At 37.4% G+C, this 18,598-nt stretch overlaps 1 protein-coding gene and 2 long non-coding RNA genes across 3 annotated transcripts in view; 1 reads left to right on the forward strand and 2 right to left on the reverse strand.

Moving 5' to 3' along the window:
• Positions 1 to 18,598, reverse strand: part of SLC2A13 (solute carrier family 2 member 13) — a 381,073-nt gene that overhangs the window by 163,930 nt on the left and 198,545 nt on the right. The gene's annotated exons all lie outside the window — the stretch shown is intronic.
• Positions 1,945 to 9,378, forward strand: LOC123591225. The gene is made up of 4 exons (XR_006709173.1): positions 1,945 to 2,013; positions 3,596 to 3,719; positions 6,047 to 6,113; positions 9,063 to 9,378. It is a non-coding gene; the product is annotated as an uncharacterized LOC123591225 (long non-coding RNA).
• LOC123591227 lies at positions 2,407 to 6,167 on the reverse strand. The gene is made up of 2 exons (XR_006709174.1): positions 5,609 to 6,167; positions 2,407 to 2,615 (listed from the first exon to the last, which is right to left on the reverse strand). It is a non-coding gene; the product is annotated as an uncharacterized LOC123591227 (long non-coding RNA).

Here is an 18,598-nt window from a genome sequence, read left to right on the forward strand (position 1 = left end):
GGGAGATCATAAGGTAGTTCTGTTTTTAATTTTTTGAGGAAATGCCATACTGTTTCCATAGTGGTTGTACTATTTTACATTCCCACCAAGCACATATAAGGATTTCCTTTACTCTATACATCCTCACCAGCACTTACCTTGTCTTTTTGATAGTAACCATTCTACCAAGTGTGAAGTGATCATCTCATTGTGGTTTTGATTTGCATTTCCCTGATAACGAATGATGTTCAGCACCCCTTCATGCTCCTGTTGGCCATTTGTATATCTTCTTGGGAAATGTGTCTATTCAGGTCCTTTGCCAATTTTTATACCACATTATTATTTTTATTTTTGCTTTGAAGTTGTAGTTCTTTATATATTTTAGATATTAACACTTTATCAGATATATGCTTTGAAAGGCTGCCTTTTCCTTTTGCTGATTCTTTTCAGCTGATTGGAACTTTTCAGTTTGATGTAGTCCCACTTGTTTCTTTTTGCTTTTATTGTTACGCTTCTGGTGTCATATCCATAAAATCATTGTCAATACCAATGTCAAAGATACCAATGTTTTCTTCTAGGAGTTTTATGGTTTCAGGTCTAACACTTAAGTCTTCAATCTGCTCTGAGGTGATTTTGGTGAGTGGTGTAAGGTATGGGTCCACTTTCATTACTTTGCATGTGAATATCCAATTTTCTAGCAGCACTCATTGAAGAGACTATCTTTTCTCCATTAAGTATTCCAGGCTCCCTTGTCAAACATTCATTGACTGTATATGTATGGGTTTTTTTTCCTGGGCTCTTGATTCTGTTTTATTTGTCTATGTGTCTGTTTTTAATGCCAGTAACATACTATTTTATTAATATAGTTTGAAATCAGGAGGTGTGATACTTCCAGCTTTGTTTGCTTTCTCAAGACTGTTTTGGCTATTCAGGGTCTTTTTTTTTTTTTTTTTTTTTAATTGTTGTTGCTCCGTATGAATTTTGGTGTTTTTTCCCCCCTTTTTCTGTAAAAAATACCATTAGAATCTTGATAGGGAATGCACTGAATCTAAGGATGGATTTGAGTAGTATCACCACTTCAACAACATTAACTTTTCTAACCCATGAACATCAGATATCTTTCCTTTTAATTGTGTTTTCTTCAATTTTTTTCCTCATTGTCTTAGACTTTTTAGTATACAGATCTTTCACACTTACTTGGTTAAATTCATACCTAAATATTTTCTTCTTTCTGATGTCATTATAAATGAGATTATTTTCTTTCTTTTTCAGGTAATTCACTGTCATTGCATAGAAATAAAACTGATTTTTTTTCTGTTAATTTTGTCTTCTACAATTTTATTGAATTTATTAGTTCCAATAGTTTTTTTGGTGGAATCTTTAGGATTTTTTTATATATAACAATATGCTATCTGCAAACAGTTTTACGCCTTACTCCTGATTTGACTGCCTTTTATTTCTTTTTCTTGCCTGACTGACTGCTCTGGTTAGGACTTCTAGTATTAATTATGTTGAATCGAAGTGTTGAGAGCAGGCATTTTTTTTTTCCTGATCTTAGAGGAAAAGCTTTCAACTTTTCACCATTGATTATATCAGCTGGAGGCTTGTTATACATGGCCTTTATTATATTGAATACATTCCTTCTATACCCTTTTGTTCCAAGTTTTTACCATGAATAAATGTTGAACTTTGTCGAATGCTTTTTCTGTATCTGAGAGATCAATGATCTTTAAGTGGTGGGGATGGTAAAGCTAGTAAACACTGATTGTGATTGTGGCCTCTCAGTATCTACTCACTCCACTTCTAGAAAATATTCTTTGTCCTGATTTTTTTTAGGGGTAGGGGAGGCTCATGCCGACTCCTTGGGTGGTGGTCGGGGGAGTGCTGAGCATGTGGTTCATGTGGGCACATAACAAAAACTGAATTCATGAGCTTTAACTTTCACCTTTGGCTTTTTCTTGTTCCAATAAAGAATCTGACACTGGAGTTGCAACAGCCACCTTGTGTCAATAAGGAAAGAGCTAGCTGGAGAAGGTAACCCGCAAAGCAGCAGCAGAACCCAGAAATGGATGCATCATTGGAGCTGAGCCTCAAACTGAAGCAAGCTCTATCCCAAGATTGTTGGGTTATGGGGATCAATAAACTCACATTTAGCTTGACTTTCCCATCACTCAAAACCAATAGGTGGGGAGGTGGGAAAAGCAGAGTAGATTGAATACCTCTTATAACTGTCAGGAGGAGTGAAGAAGAGACATTTCAAACTGGACCAAAAGCTCTTGGAGTCTCATACGTGGACTTAAGAACAACAGAAAAGCTACTGCTCTCCATCAAATTCTGTGCTGCTACATAGTGGTCTGAAATTCAGATTCTGCCTTTGTTGGGAGTGCCCACGACCAACCCTCAGTCTCAGTGATTCACTAGAAGGTCTCACAGGATGCAGAAGTTGTTGTATTTATGACGGTTATATATTACAGCAGAAGGACTCAAAACAAAATCAGTCCAGGAAAAGGCTCTCTCAGTATGAAGTCTGTAGGAAACCATGCATATGCTTCCAAGAGTCTACCAGTGGAGTTACACAGGATGCACTTAATTTCTTCAGCACAGAGTTGTGACAACATCTGTGAAATGTTGTCTACCTGCAAAGTTCATTAAAGCATCAGTGCCTGGTGTTTTTACTGGGGGCTAGTCATATAGGCATTCTCTGCCTAGCACAAATAAAAATTCAGTCTCCTGCAGGGAAAATAAATGTTCAGTATAAACCATACTGTTTGTAAAAACAGTTTAGACCCAGTACGCTGCAAGCCACTCCTGCCATTTAGAGGACGTTTTAAATCACTAGGCAACTGTTTATCATTCCTGTTCCCAAACACCAGCCAAAGGCCAACCTTACAAACCAGCCTTTGTAAGGATATCAATCTCAGGCCTGGCATGCTAACTCTTCTCTGCACACTACCTTTCTTTTAGGATACTTCAGGACTTCAAGTTAGGGCAGTCCCTCTCCTAACTGCCAACTACCACCATTTGTGGACAGTGTTCTTGTTTATAGACTGGATATCACAGATAATGCAGATGAATTCAATGTTCTGCCATCTTTCCTCTTCTGACAGAAGGATGGACCTCAAGCTCCAGTCTGTCTTTATGTGCCCTGCTGTGCTGTAGCCAAGTAAATTAGACTACAAGCCACTGGAGGACAAGGCAATGTTCTATTTATTTTTGTGTCCAGAGTTCTTACTGCATCTTACTTCTTCACGATGTATCTGTTGAATACTTACATCCTAAGATGTAAGCCTGCCATGCTCCTCTACTAATGGACCATCTGCACTGCTTTATTGTTGGGTATTTGCTCCTCTGAACATATGTACACCTGCTTATGCACACACAAAAGGCACACCACTTTTTGACACGAGTGGGCAAATTCACCAAGTCTCATTAGCATTACAGTGGCCACCCCAGTTTACTGCCTCAGCTGTAAGTCACTAAATTAACTTGAAAAACACAAATATGTCTGTAGAATGTAACTGTGTCCTTATGAATAATAACGGAAAAATCAGAAAAACTTGCTGGATTTATCAGAAATACAATCAAGTTAGAAACATATTTTTTTTTTCCACTATAGTCTGTACTGAAGAAAAGTGGTGAGCATCAGGTGGGCAGGAAACCTACATAGAAAATACCCTGCGATCAGCACTTTTGTCTTGCTGCTCTGGCTGCTCTCTGTAGATCCCAGATATAATATGCTCGTAAGTAGCCTCTAATGCTGTTCATCCAAGTTGCATGGTGCACTGTGTATATGGAAACCTCCCTCTGTGGGAAGCCTGGCTGCAGATGACTAGTTGAAAATAAAACTAAGCTCCAGGCTGACTATATTGTCATGATTTAAACTAAGTGTCTGGAGGAGGTGCTTCATTTTGTGGCATATTCCCCACCTCTCAAATGTACGAATACAGTCTAAGAATACAGTGACCCTTTAACGACACAGGTTTCAACTTCATGTGTCCACTTCTACATGGATTTTTTCCATAAATACAGTACAACAAATGTATTTTCTCTTCCTTATGATCTTCTTTTCTCTAAGTTTATTGTAAAAGTAGAGTATATAACACATATAACATGCAAAGTATGTATTAGTTGATTACTTATGATACTGGTAAAGCTTCCAGTCAGCAGTAGGCTATCAGTAGTTAAGATTTTGGGCGGATGAGGGGCGCCTGGGTGGCGCAGTCGGTTAAGCGTCCGACTTCAGCCAGGTCACGATCTCGCGGTCCGTGAGTTCGAGCCCCGCATCGGGCTCTGAGCTGATGGCTCAGAGCCTGGAGCCTGTTTCCGATTCTGTGTCTCCCTCTCTCTCTGCCCCTCCCCCGTTCATGCTCTGTCTCTCTCTGTCCCAAAAATAAATGAACGTTGAAAAAAAAAAATTAAAAAAAAAAAAAAAGATTTTGGGCGGATGAGAAGTTATACACAAACTTTTCAAATGCACCCAGGGTTGGTGCCCCTAAGTCTTGTGTTGCCCAAGAGTCAACTGTACTCTCTTTAATAAGCCATTCTGAATAAAAGTACAGTAGATGTCTACGAGTAAAGCTTCCCCCATTAAAGTCTTAAGAAAGTTGCCAATTTTAATATAGGAAGCTACCCTTCAAAACATCTGATAACTATATTAGGACATCTGGGTGGCTCAGTTAGTTAAGCGTCTGACTTCGACTCAGGTCACAATCTCGCGGTCCGTGAGTTCGAGCCCCGAGTTGGGCTCTGGGCTGACAGCTCGGAGCCTGGAGCCTGCTTCCGATTCTGTGTCTCCCTCTCTCTCTCTGCCCCTCCCCTGCTCATGCTCTGTCTCTCTCCCTCTCAAAAATGAATAAATGTTAAAAAAAATCTGATGATTATAAATACCAATATTTTAAAGCACACTGCAGAATCACACACCAAGAGAAATTTCAGGAGGCGATCATGTGTATCACATCCTTTTAACCTAAAGAAGAAAGGCCCTGCTACAAATTCAAACAGAAGTTGGTATGGCGCTAGGCTTTTAAGAAAATGCCTAGAAAAAAACTGTTCATACTTCCATTGGTAACTCATTGCACTGCCTCTCATACATGAGATATCCTTTGGAATTTTTAATCAAGATCTCTTCGGCTGTGATGAATAATCATTTCTGTTAAGTTAAATTACATCTGGCATAAGAAGTATACTCACAATTTTACTTCTCAAGTGAAATCAAACATCTGATTAAAACGATTCTTATCATCTGAAAGGCATCCTAAACTCTGAGAACACTTAAAACTTTATAACCATAGACAAACTTGTTTGTGATTACATTCACCTATATTAGATAGGCTCTAATCCTTGCATACAAGAACTGTTTGGTTTCAACTGTGACTAACTTTGCAAGGCACGCCTTTCTATTAGCTTTTATACCCCCCAGTCCTCCATCCCTGAAGTCAGTTAACTCCAATCCTCATTTCCTATCTTAAGGAAAGAAATCCAGGCTATGGGCAAATTACTACCTTAATTACTACTGAATCTCTATTTGAATAACTAAGTAAGCTTGTTGACTAAATTTCATCAGCGGCAACTGCCTCTACTCCTACTGCTCATGAGAATTAAATTTCTAGGTATATACATGCATACTCACACATATTAGATATATATATCAACAGATAACTTCTGGCGTTTCCTCTGATCTGAAAGAAAACGTTTCATTTCTGTGACAGTTAAACCTGCTTTTTTGTTCGGTTGGGTCTCTGCTTTGTTCTATGTTGCCGAGCAACCAAGAGAATGAGGATGGGGTGGTGGCATGGAATTTCAGTTGCATTATTCAGGCCAAGAAAATATTAAATCAATTACTAAAATTCTTATACAAGTGACAGCTACTAAAATGTAGGGAGTTCCTATGTGTTCTGTGATTTTTTTCTCAGAGGTTCATGATATGGAGATGACTGCAATGATGTTTTCCCCACTTCCCCTGAAGTACAAAAGTCGGTGAAACAATTATGAGGGAAGACAAAGTAGATAAAATTTGTTTTGCAACATCTGTTAGGGAGTAAAATGCCTTGATTTTTGTCTCATTTAGATTTCTTTCACTGTATAAAATGAACTGACTACAGGAAGAAACTGAGCAAATTAACACCTAAATCAAGGTAAATGAATAGAGGTTTACTATATTGATATGCTATCCTATTAATGCTCAACTAGTTTTTATTGCATTTTAGTATTCCTCTACAATTTCTTTTATTTTTTTTTGTAATTAAAGTAATACATAAACCTTCTAAATAGGAAAGCCATTCTATTTTATTGGTTTTTATTAAGTAAGGGTATGTATTTAGTCTTTCAAATATTTACATAGTCATAAAAATCCATCAATATACAAAACAATAAAAGAGAACACACATGTATTATTTATAGACCTAGTGAGCAAACTTAAATTGTATATGCTGATTTCCTTATTTAATGTCTCAATTGAGGAATGAAATTTTTGTTCACTGACTTTACAAGCTACTTTTTAAGATTCCAAAAATTTAATGGTGGCACTCGGTGTGAATTTCCCCATAGAAAAAAGGAAGCTGGGGGCTTAGTTCAGCGTCCAAATTCAGCTCAGGCCATAATCTCAAGGCTCGTGAGTTCAACCTCCATGTGGAGCTCTGTGTTGACAGCTCAGAGCCTGGAACCTGCTTCAGATTCTGTGTCTCCCTCTCTCTCTCTGCTCTTAACTGCTTGCGCTCTGTCTCTGTCTCTCTCCCAATAATAAACATTAAAAAAAATTTTTTTTTAACAAAAAAAAAGAAAAAAGGAAGCTGGAGGTCCAGGGCTCTCACAACACTCTAATAAATCCATAATGTACCTGATAGATACCACTAATAGGATAGAACCTGTCCACAATTGGGAGTAATATTTTAACAGGAAAGTGTCTTAAGTGACCAGTGTTGAGTACTATGGTTATATATCCCCCACACATTATCTTGGAAATAGAATCAGACCCGTCTCACTAATCACCCTTCTATAGAAAGCCCTCTTGCCTGTGAAACAGAAAACTCTTAAGGTCTGAAAAGTATGTGGACTGGACACTTGTCCTGAGAATAATTTCTCTTTTACATGTGATTCTTTCTCCACTGAATCTGCATCTACTCCAGCCCAGGTGCTCTTGCCTTCCCTGGGAATCTGTATTTCCAACCAACTTTCAAAAAACTAAACAAAAAAATGTTAATTTTATTATATTCAAAAAGAGGTTACCCATAGGGGTAGGAACAAGTAAGGCTCACAGGTAATCTCTGGTATACATATATTTCCCATGTTTAGAAACTACTAGGATACAGTGTAACATAAGAAAATTAATAGTTTGTATTCATCCATTTTCAAATAAAAATTACTAAAACCTTTCTGTCATATACTGCTGTGAGGTCCAAACATATAAAAATTCCAACCATGCGATTCCTTGATAAGTCTCTTCTAATTACCAAATTCTATTTTAAAAATGCTTTTCTTTTCTGAAATTAGCTTTGCAAGATGAGAAGGATGGCATTTACAACAGGACTAACAAATTTACCCAATAACAAAATGTGAACAGCTTGTATCTGTCAATAATGTGGCAAAAAAAAAAAGTCACCATTCAATTTTTTGGATTCCATACTTTTTGTTTTGCCTACCATGAATATTTCAGAAGGAAGTCTTAAGCTTTAATTTATTGCCATGATATTGCTGAATACTCATGACATACTTAGAGACATTGATATAAACACATCCAAAGTAGCCAAAACCCTCCCAAAACAAAAAATCAAAACACAACGTAGACTCTATGAATAAATTCAAGTCTTTGTGTAGAAATAAAGATTTGAAGATAAGAAACAATGACTATTTAGAAGGTGAGTTTGAAGCGCTTCAGCTGTGAAGTCAAGGTGGTCAAGGAGGATTGAAGGGTCACCTGGGTGGGCTCAGTCAGTTAAGTGACTTCGGCTCAGGGCATGATCTCCTCCTGGTTTGTGAGTTCAAGCCCTCCATCGAACTCACTGCTGTCAGCGCAGAGCCTGCTTTGGATCCTCTGTCTCCCGCTCTCTCTGCCCCTAACCTGCTCGCACGTACTCTCTCTCTCAAAAATAAATAAATAAACATTAAAAAAAAATTTAAAGGGGCCTAATTTTAAATTCAGGCTCCATCTTTAACTGTGTTGTGTTGGGTAATTTATTTAATGAGTCTAAATTGTTGAAATGGTGGCAATAAAATATACTTATGGAATTTCATTGGGAAGTAAATGCAAAAAATATAGGTAATGTACCCACGTGGGTACTCAATGAATATCAGTTCTCTTATTTCTCTTTCATTTTTGGGGGGGAGATGGGGAGAATGAGGGTAAATAACATAGAAAGTGGCTCCCTAGATACACAGGGAATCCATAAATGTATAGTTTTTTCCTTCCTCCCTTGTTATGACCCCAGGTTACAGTAACAAACAAGTCATTGATGATTGAAATAAAAGGCAAGTTAAATTGAACTCTGGCCTTTACCAGAAAAAAAAATGGGGGGAAAGGGAAGGAAGGAATTCTGACCTTCCTCTGTCTGCAGTAGTGATGGTACTATTTCTTCCTTTTTAAGAGATGTGCTTTAGAGACCTTAGAAAAGGGACTAGGACCTGGTTACCTGCCTTTTTGTGCAGTACTGTCTACTGTGTAATATGCAAATAAATTTCCTTCTTGAATAATTAAATTTCAAACATATTAGCAATCCTAGTGATATTATAATTTTTTAATATCTTTTAATAATTGCTGCACTGTAATAAATATATCTGCATTTTTATAATTCAACCATTTCTTTGAAGCAAATGTCTTTTAGTAGGTACACTATGTATTTATGCTCTACCCACCTATATGGTATAGTTAATACCAGGATAAACCTCAAGTGATTTTTTAAAAGGATATAACCACTGTCAAACTACCAATGTGTTATCAATGATATTTTGATAACTCTATGGTACTTTTTTCAGACATAGCCAGTGTCTGTCTTTAATACACGAATACATTTAGAATACTAATATGCCTGCCTCCTGTTAGTTAAATGGATATTCTCTTCTGTTCTCTTGCACTCCATCTGCTATGGCAGAGGAAATCAACAACCCTGGGAACCCACAGAACACGTCTGACAGCTGCAGGACTCAGATTCTCAGTTCAACAAATTATGATTCACGAAGACTCTCCGACAGGAAAAACAGTTTCTACTACAACCTAGTGGGTTTATATGTGAGTGTGTGTGAGCCTGAGGGGGTGGGGGAAGGGGGGAAGGAGGGAGGGAGGGGGAGGGAGAGAGTTATGTGTGTGTGTGTGGTTTAATTAGTTTAGCTAAAGGAAGAAGAACATGTCCCAAATTTTTAATTTTAATCACAACTGGCATTTCATTAGCTTAAGATGAACAGTTTTCTATTATGTGCTCCTACTAGACGGCTAGAGTGCATGGCAGAGTGCTTATGTTCAAAACCTCACCTTGGCAGGGGCATTCTCATCGTGACTAAATTTAGCTTAAAATAACAATAAAACTGTCTTTTATTAATGCCCGTTTTTTTTTTTTTAATTTACATTAGAACATCACCATTGTCCTAATGCTTTCTTTCACTTATTGACATTATTCTAACGTCAATGACTTTGTTAGGTCACTAAATATAACTATTGTTTTAGATACGCAACCTGTTTTGTTGTTGTTTTAGGATACAATTACCTCATCCTGTTGTCCTCTGTTATAATCACATTTAATACATATGAGGGAGCAAAAGAAAAAAGTACAAGTGGAATTATAAAAGGGGGATTTTCTACAGCCTTCACACTTTCTTGGCATTTGCTCTGGCCTCCAACTCATATTGTTTTTCAACGTAAAATCAGTACCCAAAATTTACATTGCTTTTTTCTTTTTTTCTGGTTACTTTTAGACAAAGGTCCATTTCCACTGCCTTCTGCAGTGTTGGCATCCTTCCCAGAAACAGGTTTCTGAATATCAAGGAAATTACTGAGCCATAAACTAAGATGAAATCCAAAATTAAATCCTTTGCCTAAAAATTAAAAAAAAAAAAAAAAGTCAAGGGCAGTGAGGGTGTGTCCAAAAATTAGGACTTCACAGGTAGGAGTAGTAAATGATTTAGGGTAAGAAAGACACACTGCCAGGTTGCTGGCAGATGGACAACACAGTTTAGTCACACGCAGCTGCCTCTGCTTCTTCGAAAATTTAAGGCTGCTACTGACACTCGGACCACAGGGTGCTCACTCATTCCTGACTCCTGTGATGAGCTTGAAGGAGGAGCTGGTCCAGCCTCCTGGAACCATGGAGAGAGGGCCACTCAGAGAGCCTCAGCTTCTCCCCACATGGTTAACTTCCCTAAGGCGTTAAGCAGATAAAACTTCCCCAAGGTTCTGATAACTTCTAGGCTTGGTCAAAATACATAATTAAATTTCATAATTTTTCTCTTTCAAATTAAGGATATGTCTGATCAGCATCTGTGAAAACTCTCTTAGCCTTGACTGTCATTTGCATCTTCCTCCCATAATAATGGTAATTAATAATAATAAATAATAATTCGTTGTACTAGGACTACCAATTTTGGGCAAGATGAAGAACTACCACAGGGTGCTGGACTCCTTTTGCTACCAAATCCCAGAGATACTACAGATAATACTGAGTCTTGGTGGTTTTCAGAACCTTACTTATTAGCAAATACAAACAACAACTATAACAACAAAAATATCAACAGACAAGAAACCCCAGGGGAGCAGGAAGAAGTTATCCTAAAGTGGATGGCAAACATCAAATATAAAGAGGCAGAATCAATAGGCCACAGAATGGAGATGGACTGGGAAGGGCTCACTAGGTGGGCTTTTTTCTCTCCCAGAATTCCCTGATTAAAACATCACTTGCCCAGTCATCATGATGTGATAAAAAAAGCTGCCCCTCCTGCTGAGAACCGTCCAGAAATAACAAGGTAACATCATGGCAGCTCTGGAATTCTGCTGGAACTCAGATTTACTAAAGATTGGATTCAGGCCTAAGCGTTCTCTGCTGCTCTCTTCTTCACCCTCTGTAAACTCCAGAGGGCAGAGATTTTTGTTGGTTTTCCTTCCTCAGACCTAGGGTAATACCTGGTACATAATAGGTAACCACTGAGCAGCTGCTGAATGAAAAGAGTGAAGAAAAATGGAAGTGTTTCTGGGTGTGTCCACAGATGCACAGCCTAAGATGAGGTACCAGTCTCAAAATGTACCACAAAATGACAGATCCTCTTTGAAAAATATCTTGCAGGATGTATTCCAACAAGAAGAGAAATGAATTCCAGACCAAACAAGGGAATCAATGGCAAGTAATAACTTGGCAAATTTATTGTTACATGAATAAGAATAAAAAATATAGAACAAAAATTCCAGATGATGCCAACATGAAAAGGGAGATCATAGTAGAGAGGTGAGTTCAAAGACTGAAAAGATTATTAGAGAGGGGGAAGACCAAGATACTAAGGTTTACATATTAGGAGGGAAAAATGAATAGAATCAATCTTAACAAATTAGAGATATCAGTCAAAAGGAAAAAAAGACAGAACTTGTACTTTTCAAAGAAAAAGAATAAAGCCGGAGTTGTAAATAACAGAAAGCAGGAGAGGAGAAAAAAGAGGAGCATGATGAATAACAACATGAAACAAGATGGCAGAAATAAGTGGTGATGAATAAGTCACAAGGATGAAAGGAACCCAGCACACGGAATACAATCAATGGCACTATAATAGTGTTGTATGATGACAGATGGTAGCTATACTTGTGGTGAGCACAGCATAATGTATAGAGCTGTTGAATCACCATGTTGTGCACCAGAAACTAACATAACATTGTGTGTCAACTATACTTCAGTTTAAAAGAATGGTAGAGGGGCGCCTGGGTGGCGCAGTCGGCTAAGCGTCCGACTTCAGCCAGGTCACGATCTCACGGTCCGTGAGTTCGAGCCCCGCGTCGGGCTCTGGGCTGATGGCTCGGAGCCTGGAGCCTGTTTCCGATTCTGTGTCTCCCTCTCTCTCTGCCCCTCCCCCGTTCATGCTCTGTCTCTCTCTGTCCCAAAAATAAATAAACGTTGAAAAAAAAATTTTTAAAAAATAAATAAATAAAAGAATGGTAGAAATAAAGCCTACAAACAACAAATACAGTAAGAATATGTTTGTCAAATTCAGTGACTGATAGACTCAGATCAGATTTACAAAGTATCTAGCATTAAATAGTCCACAAAAAACAAAAAAGATAGGTGGAGGAGATGGGGAAAAATATATATGAGGTAAATGTTAGCCAAATGAAAAATTAAATATTAAATATTAGAGCAAGCAATTTAAAAAGATACATAATTTGCTCATAAAAAGCAATATATAAATATAGATGATATATAATAATATCCATAAGATATAATGTTCATAAATATATATCCACCTAGTATATAGCCACTGACAGTACTATGATGAGAAATAGGTACAATCTTTCCTTAGAAATTTTAATACAACTCTCTTCGAAATGGACTGACTGGAAATATAAACAAATACATAGTAAATGTGAATTACACCATTGACAACCACAATCTAAATATATATTATATAAGCTTTATAAACATATAGTGAATGCTCACTTTTTCAAGAATGTTATGGATGTTTTATGTATTAGACTACAAAGGACATCTCAACAAATTCCAAAAAAATCAACCTATGCACCATAATCTCTACATAAAAATCAGTAAAACTTCACATCAGTAATAATAATAAAAAGGTCAGGAAACTAAATAGTTAAATGAATTCATAGTTAAATGAAGTGGAAGTAACAAGACAAACTGAAGTACACGAAAAGCTGAACTACAGAAAGTTCTACATGTCAAAGGCTGTGTGAGATGCATCTGAGGCAGTAGGGTGAAACGCAGAGCTCTGAATAGGTTTTTCACATTAAATGAAAGAATGAAAACAGACAAGCTAAGCAATCTACATGAGGAATTAAGAAACGGGCTGTCTGCCTACAACAATGGTGGAGTCACAGATATGGAATCTACCTTGATACCTTAAACAAGCAGAAAATCAGGTGAAATGTAAGAAACAGGGTTTCTCAGACTGGACAATAAGCAGCACAGGTCAGAGAACTCTGAGAGAAGAGGAGAAAATGGGCAAAGCTGCATAAATAGCCACAGCTAGTTTTCAGGTTGTAGCCCACGGAGAGGGAACTCAAAGGACTGAAAAGGAGGATGGCACAGAGGGAGGGTGTCCAGAGGTCTGCATCCATCCTTCCAGAGTCTTTGCTGAGTAAAGCTTGGTGCATGTGTGTGAAGAAAATACTGAGGCTAGAGAAAGAACCACCAAATGAGCAGGTGAGCTCCCAAAGCTTACATGGAGCCAAGAATAGTTTCTGTACCCACCAGAAAGAATGGACACACAAAGGCACTGAGTAAAGTCCTTAGCTAGGTACTGCCTCAGTAGTGGAACAAGATTGAAACTAGTTCTGGAACTGCCCTGACAAAGCTTAAAAGCATGCCTCGAAAGGATCATACTAATTCCAAGTAAGTGAATCATGTCCTGTTAGGATCTGTGAAGGGTCTAAGATTTTACCCTACTTGTATGCTAAAAGGTAGCCTATTTTTGTTTTCGTGGATGCCACAGCAGAAGACACAGACTCCTGGGTCAGAGATACAGGACTTTACTGAAGCCAGAGCATGAATATCATATAGTTGGCAATGGCTCTCCCTCAACCTTTACGTATGCTGGGCACAAGACAAGTACCCATATGAATGCCTGCACGTGCATGGGGTTACCTTATAGGAGGTAAACATAATTTTAAAGATGTGGGATCAAGCTTGCTTGCTATCTAGTGGAAAAGTATTGACCTATCTCTTAAGGTAGTTTTCTGCAAATATGACCTTGAGAAATGGCCTTATCCGCTGATCAAGAATATATAAAAACTCTTAATACAACTTATACAATGTAATAAAATAAGGGCATAATATTTGGACAAATTTTTTACCTAAAAAGATGTATGGATAGCTGAACCAATATTCTAGAGCAAGAATGTCATAGTACAGGAGTCTAGACCAAGAACTGGTCTGAACTGCCCTCCTCTCATGGACATACCAAATGTATAGCTACAGATAGAGCAATTTCCTTTGAGAGAAATCCAAAAACAAGCTGAATGTCTCCTACACAACAGGTGAATGAGAAAATACCAACATCAAAATAGGAAAGGCTGGAAAACACTCTCACCATAAACTCCTCCCCTGACACAGAAACCATACAATTAAGGAGGAACCCTCAGCTCCCAGCTTCTCCTTGAGAAGCAAAGAGTGTGGACCACACATCTAGTGCCCAACTTTTAAGGATGCCACCCAGGTGACAGACCTCCAAATGGCCTAGCTCTGAAGGGCAACTGTGCTTGCATTCACAAGTCCCACATGACTACAGCAAACAAGAATCAGTTGTTAATGAATGCATGAGCATTTGCCTTGGCTGTCCTCCCAGGGTGCAGCATAGAGAGAGTGGGCAAAAATGCCCACTCCCAGTCTTTCCCTGGAAGGAGTCTGACAACATTATCAGCTGCTGCTTCAGGGCCTAGAGTCAGCCTGCATCTAGGTGCTTACTGCCATCCTCTCTTTGGGACAATGACAAGTCTTGGCACAGCTTCAACTACTGGGAGACACTAAGAACAATGATGATGGTTTGGACAATCAAAAAGATTTGAAAGGAAGGAAGACCCTCATGCTGGGATGATCAGTGAACTACATCTCTTATATGAGACCATTCTGCCAAGACTAGAAGAAGTGACTGTTTTATCTAATGTTCAACAACCAAAACGAGTATCAAGGAAAATGAAGGAACAGAAATATATTCCAAACAAAAGAACAAGAAACATTGCCAGAAACTGATATTAATAAAATGGAGATATGTGATTTCCCAATAGAGATTTCAAAATAATGGTAATAAAGAGATTCAATGAGGTCAGGAAAGCAATTATGAACCAAGTAAGAATTTCAACAAAGAGACAGAAAACATAAATAAGCATCAAACAGAAACAAGAGAGCTGAAGAACACAATAAGTAAACTGAAAAATTCAGAGGGATTCAACAATGAAACTAGATCAACTGAAAGAAAGGATCAGAGAACTCAAAGACAGGACAGTGAATTTTATGCAACTAGGAGTGAAAAAAGAATAAAAAAGAGTGAAGATAGGGACTACAGAACACCATCAAGTATATCAATATATGCATCCTAGGGATCCAAAAAGAGAGGGGGAGAGAGGAGAAAAAAAATTATTCAAATACATAATGGTTGAAAACTTCCCTGACCTGGGAAAAGAAACAGATATGAAACTCCAGGAAGCCCAAAGAGTTCTATTTTACATCATAAAAAAAAAATCCAAAATAACGTAAACCCTACATGTGTAAGACCAAGCTATAAACTAATAGGAACATGAATACATCTGTGATTTCAGTGTAAAACAGAACATCTTAAAGATCTAAAATGCAGAAACTTTGAAGAAAAAAATTTTTGACTACATCCACAAAGAGGTAACAGGTAGGTGACAGACATGGATTAGATATTTTCTTCACTTGGATTAGACTGAAAGGAATTGATATATGTAACACATAAGATATACCCTCATATCAGCCAGAAAAAGCCAGGAAAACCAAGAAAGAAAGAAATGGGTAAAGCATATGGATGGATATAGATGGAAAAGTAATTCTCAATTGCTAATATGTTTAATAATCAGAGTAATGCAAATCCAAAATACTAGATAACAATATCCACCCACCAGATTGCCACACGGTATAAAGTTGTAAAATATACAGTGTTGGGGTAGGGGGAGTTAGGAATGGGAACCTTTATACACAAATACTTAGAATGAAAATGGATGAGGCCACTTTTGAGAATAATCTAAAAAGACCTGGTCAAATAGTACAATATTAAATAATATCATAGAACCCTGAAATCTCATGCCTGGGGACATACCCCAGAGTTACCCTCAGAGAGGTTCATATGGAGATATGTAAGAGGATGCTCATTGTAGAAGTATCTACAAAAGCTCAGAGTTGAGAGGTATCTAGATTCACTAGGAGAAAAATGAATACATTAAATGTGTTATATAAATGTTAGTATAAAATACAGTTAAAATAATTAAAGGTGCATATAACAAGCTAATATTCAGGGGAAAAGTTAGAGAACAAGATTTCTAGGATAATACCAAAAAACAAAATTAAGCCAGGCATTTAGTATATTGGAAGACTATACATTAAATACACTGAATATTAAATACCTAGGTATGTTGAATTCCTATGGAGAAGGGATTAGGGGGTGCCTAATGAATGAATAAAGAAGAGTCATGTATGGAATAGCAACGAAAATACAGAAAAAGTAGGACAGGACCTTAGTATGTTTTATATTGGCATAAAAATGAGTAAGAGCTAATATAAAGTTTTCAGTAGAGTTACTATTGACAAGTAAATTAATAACAGTAACATGAAAACAGTGAAGCAAAGTCAAGAGCAAGGTTTTAACTGGGCAGACAATAATAATGATGCGTAAGACAGTCACACATACACCCTCAAGAGGAGGTAAAATGTTTACAGAGCAAAGTCAGATACCTGGTTCTGTTCCAGAAAGAGATCATGGCTGAGGAATTAGAAGTATATAGACTCCTTCTGAAAGGAAACTTACACATAGAGAAACTTTTTAAAAAAATTAGCCCATTGATTTTCAGTGAATAAAGGACATGACATTTATTGTCATCTTTCACAGAGAGCTTAAAAATAGCCAGTGATGAAACAGGATTTTTGAGCATTACATAGAAAGAAAACACAAAATTCTAGGGTTAAAAATATCAAGACCAAGCTGGTTCATCAAAATGACAACTGAGGACATTGCTGACTTAAAAATAACTGTAGCCTGCCAAATTTCACGAGTACAAACATTAATCAGAGTCCTCATAAAAAAGTCTGAAATTTAAGAGTATATGTAATGTAAAGAGCTCAAGGACTAACTGGCTCATTTCAAATCTCTGATTCATATTTTCTATGAAAAAGTTAAAAAAAGAAAGTAATCAAGAAGGCTTGATCATGTACCTTAATTCAAAACACAGAGAATGCTTCCTAACTGTTTTATTCCTGTCTATTTCCAAGAATCAAATCATCCTCCTCAAAGGACAAAGATCTACTACAACTGAGAATATTCAAAAGAACTTGCCGTAGGAATTGAAAAGCAAATTAAAAAAGAAAACTTTGAAAACCACCATCTTCAGAATGTGCCTAGATTCCTAATGTGACTACTATGAAGAGGCAACATTCATTTAAGAAGTATGAATTATGTATGATTTTTAAGTTCCATTATGGCACAGACACACCTCAAGGAGGGCAGTGCATAATAAAGACTATAACTGAACATAATCAGGCACCAAAATGTATTGAATTTTTTCTTTGCCCTCGGTTGTCTGGAGGAAATTTTCTGAGAAATTAAGGCCAGCAGTGCTTTCCTTTATAAAAATAATAAACATAGGTCTCACTGCTAAGTAAAGTGAAAGAGTCAAAACTAATTTCTTTCTGCTACTGCTAAAATCTTAATTTTGAAAATGGAAACCTTAGCTGCTAGCTTAATTATATATACACATATCCAATTTCATATACACTGGCATTCTAAAATGAAATGGTATGAACAATAAAGGTTAATTACTTTCTTTTTTCATGTGAGGAGCAAAATACGTCCAAAACTAATCATGTTTTCCATAAATGTTCCCTTGGAACACAGACCATACTTCACCAGGCAGCTGGGTCAGCTTTGGCCCAAAACATCCTTTTATATTAAAAAACATTTATCAAAAGCACAGCAATAAACCTGACCTCTACAAAAAAAATATGAGTTCTTGTGTTTAAGTAGCTAATGAACTTAGTACCATTTGTCACCTGATTCAGTAGTCATGATCCTGGGGAAAAAGTATAATGTGGGGTGCCTGGGTGGCTCAGTCGGTTGAGCATCTGACTTCGGCTCAGGTCATCATCTCACGGTCCTTGAGTTTGAGCCCTGCGTCGGGCTCTGTGTGGACAGCTTGGAGTCTGGAGCCTGCTTCGGATTCTGTGTCTCCCTCTCTCTCTGCCCCTCCCTACTCACACCCTGTGTCTCTCTCTCTCAAAAATGAATAAACATTAATTTTTTTTAATTAAAAAAAAGTATAATGTAAATAATCAAGGTGGAAACACAGACCGTGTGTTATTCTTCCTCACTGGAGTATGCATAGGTACTAACAATTCCATTATCTTCCTTAACTTATAGCACAGAAAAACACAGCTTTATTCCTTCTCCACCTTAGATGATCTCATGAGATTACAAGAATTCTCTCCTCTAATTACACCAGTGAAGCATGTCACACTTCTACATATTTATTTGACAAATAGTTACTGAGCACCTGCAATGGGTCATCCACTACGCTGTTAGCAAAACCAAACATGGTCCCTCTCTTCTCAGAGGTTCTGCTCTAGGGAAAAATGCACACATCAATCAAATATGTACGAATAAATCTAAAACTAGAATGTAATAAAAAGGAGAAACATATGGAGCTTTGAAAATATGACCTAATCAGGGTGGTCAGAAGAGTCTATCCTGATGAAGGAAT

This window comes from Leopardus geoffroyi, chromosome B4, assembly GCF_018350155.1.
Source record: "Leopardus geoffroyi isolate Oge1 chromosome B4, O.geoffroyi_Oge1_pat1.0, whole genome shotgun sequence".
NCBI classification, from domain to species: domain Eukaryota; kingdom Metazoa; phylum Chordata; class Mammalia; order Carnivora; family Felidae; genus Leopardus; species Leopardus geoffroyi.